The sequence below is a fragment of the Tachysurus vachellii genome, chromosome 25 (assembly GCF_030014155.1).
Source record: "Tachysurus vachellii isolate PV-2020 chromosome 25, HZAU_Pvac_v1, whole genome shotgun sequence".
NCBI classification, from domain to species: Eukaryota; Metazoa; Chordata; class Actinopteri; order Siluriformes; family Bagridae; genus Tachysurus; species Tachysurus vachellii.
This window is the reverse complement of record NC_083484.1, coordinates 4,141,401-4,148,779: the sequence shown is the minus strand read 5'-3', so window position 1 is coordinate 4,148,779 and position 7,379 is coordinate 4,141,401.

The following is a 7,379-nucleotide window of genomic DNA, read 5'->3' as shown; positions in this document are numbered from 1 at the left end:
AGTATTTTAACAACATGAAATAAAAATGTTGAACCAGATGGGAAAAAAAAAGATTCAGAAGACTTTGATGTTATGGCAGAGATGAAGGGATTTTTTTCTGGGGTTTTTTTGAAAGAGCTTCCCCAGTGGATGAGTCAGATGGAAAGCACACATAATGGATAAGCACATGCTATTTATCTTATGTTAAGTGTTATCTTTTGGCCTGATGTGTTGGTGTGTTTTTTGTTTCGGCTTTTTTTTTTTTTAAGGAGAGTAGCTGAGGACAGCATTAAAGGAAAGAAGTAGTATATCCAATTTGTCAGTATTCATAAAACAGTAGGTGTGGAGTACCTGGATGATATACCGCCAGCGGATTAAGCCTCAGCAATGCTGATGCCCTTTAGGAAAACCTTGAGCAAAGCCCTTAAACCATCTCCAAAGTTGCTGTATCACGGCTGACCCTGATCTCTGACCCCAACTTCCTAACAAGCTGGGATATGTGAAGAAAAGAAGTATAAGCTCTGTAGATATTACGCATTGTTCCTTGTGGATAAAGCGTACTTGTGTAACAAAACATGAGTACGTTTTTTTAAGGTTTAATATATGTGTGTAAATAATATATATTGTAAATAATATATTGTGGGGTTTTTTTCACCAATGTAGGTCACATGACAAAGCCAGCATGGCAGATGTAGTACCTCTGGATTGCATTCATACTTTACACGTATACTGATCATGTCAGAGAACGCGGGGATAAAAGCAGACTCAAACGCAGGGATGACAAATTAAAAAAAATTATTTATTAAAGAAACAGAGAGGAAAAATAAATACACAATCAATAGAAACAAAACCCAAAACACAAAAGAGAGGAACAAACATAGGAGCACAAGCACAAGGACTCACGCAAACAGACGCAAGACAACCTGTATAAATTGGGCTGACAATCATTGAAACACAAGGAACATGTTTGCAGAGGCGGAACAGATAAGGAAAGGGGCGGGGCTAACACACATGATGCCAAACAAAAAAAAAAAAAAAAAAGGCACATGGTACAGATAAACAAAGCATGCCAGAATGTTCCCCTGGTGTTCAGACAAGGGATAGTCCCAGCCATACCTGACAGATCATTATGTACTGTATAAATGGTTGAGCTATATATACTGAATCAAGTGCAGAATCTACTGAATTGAATTTGGTAGGGACTGAGTCAAATGCAGCAGCCACTAAATCAAATGTGGTAGGTACTAAATCAAATGCAGCAGCTACTGAATCAAATGCAGTAGGTACTGAATCGAATGCAGCAGCTACTGAATCGAATGCAGTAAGTATTGAATCAAATGCATCAGCCACTAAATCAAATGTGGGTTGTACTAAATCAAATGCAGCAGCTACTGAATCAAATGTGGTAGGTACTGAATTGAATGCAGCAACTACTGAATCAATGTTTTTGTATAGCATTGTCTGTGAATTAAATGTATAAAATTGTTATTCCATGTCAGTACTTTTGAGGGTCACCAACAGCCGAAACCAAAGTCCTTGTGTGTATAAAAACATACTTTGCTAATACACCTGATTTTAAATGCAGGTCTTTCTACATTCAAGGTTCTGAATCAAATGCAGCAGCTACTGAATTGAATGCATTATGTACTGAATCAAATGCAGCAGCTACTGAATTAAATGCAGTAGCTTCTAAATCAACTGCAGCAGCTATTGAATCAAATGCAGTAGGCACTGCCCAAGTACTAGTCACTAGACTTCTGATCAGACTCTTTTGTTTCCAATCACACACATGCTCACAGCTACCCTGTTGGAGAAAAAATACTTTCACAAACATGCCAGTTTCAAAGTATACACTCAGCTTATATCTTGTGTTTCTGCCCACACCAAGCCTTTGTTTATTTTGTATGCCTTCCCGGTTTGACCTCGTTTCTGCCACATGTTCTCGCTTAGCCCATTTGATCCTGTTTGCAGATCGCCTGACCCATGCTTGTTTCTGCGACCCCGAGTTTGCCTTATGCTTTTGGACTGCCTGGTCTCCTAACACTTTATTAAAGCTACCTTACCTGCACTTGTATCTGTCTCACAATCGCTGTAGTGACAAGTTGCATCTGTCTGTGTAGTGAGTGACTTTTAGTTTGTTATTTTGGCCCGGCGATATTTTTCTGACTGAAAAAATTCATACTTGAGAATATACATTAGTATCTGAGACTGATTTCCTGAGACTAGAATTCCTTAATAGCTTTTCCATATTTTGCAATAACTACAGCACTTTTGAGCTCTAGCTTGTAAAACCTGATGATTCACGTCATATCGAATCCATTGAAGCTATGATTTAATGGAATAAATAAAACAGACTGAATAAAGCTTGACCTTTTCTACACAGCAGGTAATATTTCCAATATAACAAATTAGCATACATTTAAACAGGGAACTAGTTATAGTTAAATAGCGCCAAATGAATATCTTGAATATTGAATATTTAAGCTACTGAATATTTACTTTCTTTATTTGAAAGATATTAAAATTCTGAAAATGTCATTTTACAATTTTAAATGGTTAAATCAAAAAAATCTGAGGTAAATCTTTCTGGTCGATCAAAAACAATGCAGTTTTATGTAAAGCAAGATGACTGAAGAAGCAAGAGACAACGAAGCAGGGTATCGTCAAAGGGATGGTTTATTGTGCATTAAGATTCTGGGAAAATAATTTTAACACCACACTGGAATTCCATTCAGCCGGAAAGAATCGGACATTTTTAGTCAGTATAAATAAATCAGTTTAGAATAAGATCATATCATATAACTTAAATCTGATATGAAATTAGTCCGGAGTTTTGTTGGCTTTCGGTGTGTTAAGTACTGTGACCAGCGATGGGGGACTCGAGTCATATGACTCGACTCGAGTCAGACTTAAGTCGCAAATTTGAGACTTGAGACTTGCTTGACAAATATTAAAAAAGACTCGACTTGACTTTGACTTGACATTCATGACTTGAGACTTGACTCGGACTTGAGTTAAATGATTCAAAGATGGGGACTCGACTTGACTCGAGTCAGACTTACTGTAAGTCGCAAATTTGAGACTTGAGACTTGCTTGACAAATATTTAAAAAAGACTCGACTTTGACTTGACATTCATGACTTGAGACTTGACTCGGACTTGAGTTAAATGATTCAAAGATGGGGGACTCGACACGAGTCAGACTTAAGTCGCAAATTTGAGACTTGAGACTTGCTTGACAAATATTTAAAAAAGACTCGACTTGACTTTGACTTGACATTCATGACTTGAGACTTACTTGTGACTTGCACATGTGTGACTTACTCACACCTCTGACTGTGACTGTGTGTTGATGTGAGAATGGGGTGGAGTTTGAGCCACATGCTGGGCAAATAATTCACACCTCTCCACAGTAAAACTGGTCCAGAGATAGAACAAACAACACAAATCAAGGTTGACAATATATAATTAAAAGAAAACTGAATGTTTTCTTGTTACAGCTGAATGAGCAAATCTCATTGGTTTGATTAGATGAATAGACTGGGTTAAATTAGACATGACTACATGAGATTAGACATGATTACATTAGAAATGTGTATTTTGTGTATTTTAAATTAGACATACTTTGTTTAGATTAGACATGGTTAGATTAGATTAGTCATGATTGGATGAAACCGTTATTTTACATTAGACACAGTTAGATTAGATTAGATTAAATTAAATATGATTATACTACATTATACATGACTACATTAAATGTGTTTATTTTTAATTAGACATGATTAGATTCATTTAGACACGGATAGATTATCACGGTTAGATTAGATGAAATTAGACATGATTAGATTGTATTAGATTATATTAGGTTTATTTTACTACAATTAGGTTAGGCATGGGTAAATTAGACGTAGTTAGATTCGATATTATATTAGATATGATTCGACTATATTATATATGACTTCATTAGATGTGTTTATTTTAAATTAGACATGATAAGATTAGATTAGACACGGTTAGATTAGATGAAATTAGACAGGTCAGATTATATTAGATTACATTAGTTTTAATTTAATATAATTGGGTCAAACATGGTTAAATTAGACATGGTTAGATTGGATTAGATTAGATTAGATCAGATTAGATTAAAGTGTATCCACTACCTTGAACTGATCAAACACAACAATTTCCACATGCCAAAATAAAACATTCTTTATTTGTTTCAATTCAAGAAACATTTCCTCCAGAAACGTATTACCTTATTGGCCTGAAGCAAGGAGAATAAATAACGTCAATGTAGCGAAAGCTCAGTGATTATTACACCTGTATGACTAATGTCATCGTGCCTGCATTACTCAAAGAGCTTCGTGTAACGGTGAGATTCTTTAAAATGCAGCCAGAGTAATCAGCACATCACACCCACAGCCCCCACAGCAGCTTTTAAACATCGAGCCATTATCAGACTGCTGACACATAAATTGTACACAGTTGTGGGGTAATTACACTGACTATAGTAGAAATGACTTCAACACTGAAGTACAGCTCGTGATGGGTTTGTCTGCAACAGACTACCTTTTTGGCATTTTACACAGACAAAAATTCACCAATTCAGGTGAAAGTAAGACACGGTATTTTTAAAAAAGTAATATTTTACACAAATATGTGAAACAGAGTTTAAAGATACTGTATATGTCAAGCACATTAGGGTTATTGCAGTTATAGGGAAATAATTCACACATAATATAATTACAAAATGTTTTCAGAGATGACAATATTCATATTCAACAACCACACAATAAAGAATCACATATAAAGAAATGACACCTTTACATTTTAGACGCATACGATCACAAACTTGTTCATCTCAGGGCCTTTTTACACCTGGTCACTTCATGTGTTTTCTCTGATCCGATAGCTATCTGATTTGTCAAAACCGTTCCATTTACATTAGGCCACATAAATGCGTCTCGGCGAATCGGATATCGATCCGATCTTTCTACTCCTGCCCAATATGCAAATATATTTTACCTCATTTACGGGGTAATTGAAATGGAACATGCTTTGGTGTATGCGATTGCTACAAAAAACAGCATTTACTGTTTGCTGCATTTTCGCTGGCGGCAGCAGTGCATTTTAAGACCAAACGAGACAATGGGTGAAAGATCGGAGCCAGCACTGGTGAAAAAACATATTTGTTTCTGGCACGATGCACGACTCGTGAGTCACCTGCGAGTGACGTACTTCCGTTTGGGAGGAGTATAGCGCTGACGTATGTGGCTTGAACAACCACATTCATTTACACCTGTCCAGTTTCATCTGAAATGCGTCCCAGACCACCTCCTGAAGTGGTTTGTACCATCGGATTTATATCCGTCTCGAAAACGCTTCGGAGGGCATTTAGACCTGGTCTTTTTACCATCGGATAGCTATCGGATCACAGAAAACGCATGAAGTGACCAGGTGTAAAAAGCCCCTCAGAGAGCAGAAATAGGTTTGAGGTTTATCACAAATTACTTTGACAGACACTTTTTATTCTTTGTAACTTTTCTGTAAATATATTACCATAGTAGTCTACTGTAGGTAGAAGAATTCTACAAATTCTAAAATTCCTGAGAGTCTGTTTTCATATCAGCTTCACAATAACCAACACTATGAAGTGGGACATGGTAAAGACATTCAATGGGACAACATGAAATTACTAAAACAGGCTTTTACACATCTTTTAACCTCTGGAAAGAGAGTTCAAATCAAAGCACACAAAAATGAGTGAAAACACAATCAAATGAGTACACAGGGATGCTGACTTTCCTTCCAGTTGCTCTTTGGAATGATGTACTGTACGCAAACCTACAAGGTGACAGATGTATTAGCTCTTGCACCCATAGGCTGCTTCAGTGGTTAGCTACAGTATAGCAGTTAAGGCTTTGGGTTGTTGATCAGAGGATTGAGTCCTTAACCCTCTCTGCTCCAGGGTGCTGTATCATGGCGGACCCTGAGCTCTGACGCCAACCTCCAAAGTTGGGATACGTGAAGAAATAAATTCACTGTGTTCACAGTATATGTGACAAAACATAATGCTTGCTTCTTCTTCTTCTTCTTCTTCTTCTTCTTCTTCTTCTTCTTCTTCTTCTATATCTGCTCTAGTATGATCAGGAAGACACAACTTTAAGACATGCATTTGGAATAAGAAACAAGAAAAAAACTAAACAAAAACAAGCAAACAACCAAACTCAGAAGGGCCTTTTAAAGTGAAGACCTGAAGTAAATCAGCATTACTAACTGACACAAAACCAATTCCGCTTGCTTCACTGAAACATTCGTTCGGAGCTTTTAGCCTGGACATTTCTATTTACAGCTGACATCAGGGCTAAAAGCACATCCTTGATCGAACTTTCTAGACCCATTTATAACATAACAAGTCTGAGTCCTGTTGTCAGGTGTAAAGATAAAGGCTTCTGCAGCATCAGCCACTTCACCCATCAAATGCTCTACATTCATTTCTGAGTAATACAGAGAGCACACATTTAAGTTGTACTGGTCAAGGTTTCGGTCACTTATCTGAGCTGCACAGGATTGAAATGTGTGAAACTACTGAAAAGCACGCTGCTTCTGAGAAGCTAATGATGGCAAAAAAAACACATAGAGGTCATAGGTGGTGTATTAAAACATCGTTTATTAAATGTTCACGATGGTGTCGAGCAATTTAACAATTCTGCCTCTCATTCTCAGTAACAGAAGCAGAAACGGAACGACTTTATGGTCCGTCTCTGTTTTATTCTTGTAAGAGCTGCTGAGGATGAAGAGGCATTAACGCTCACAAGTCTATCAGGAGAAAAGCATTTAGAAAGGGCTCTTGAGACTTTCAATAGAAATTAAAGGGGGGGAAAATCCAGCTTAGCAAATTTAGCATGAAATATATTTTATAGTCAGTCCTTGGTCAACAGATGGAAAGCTTAGCTCACCGGTTCATCTTCTTTTTATTCAGTCAGGAATTTAGTGTCGTGAGTATGGAGTTTGGTTCTAATTTTCTTCAGATTTTATTAGGAATGAAGAAAAGGAAAGTCTGTGCAGACAGCTGGAGAAAGCTGGTGAAATTTTCAGCTTAAGTTCTCCTTTATGTTTTCACTTTCCAGCATTTTCTCTGAGGCCTTTTGTCCTTGATGGAGCTTTTTGTCCTCGATGTAGCACGGCTCCACCAGTGGCTGAAACGTTGATCTCTGTCGGCTGGTGCTGGGTGGAGGAAGCTGATGATGGTTTCTTCCTCACAATCCCACTCCCACTACACAATTCCACACAGAACTCAGAACAGAGCTGACAGAAGAAGAGCTGACTGCATAAATCAGTGTACTACACGAACAGTGCAGTGATCCCTGCATGCGTCCGTCTGCTCTTTTCCCTTTTCA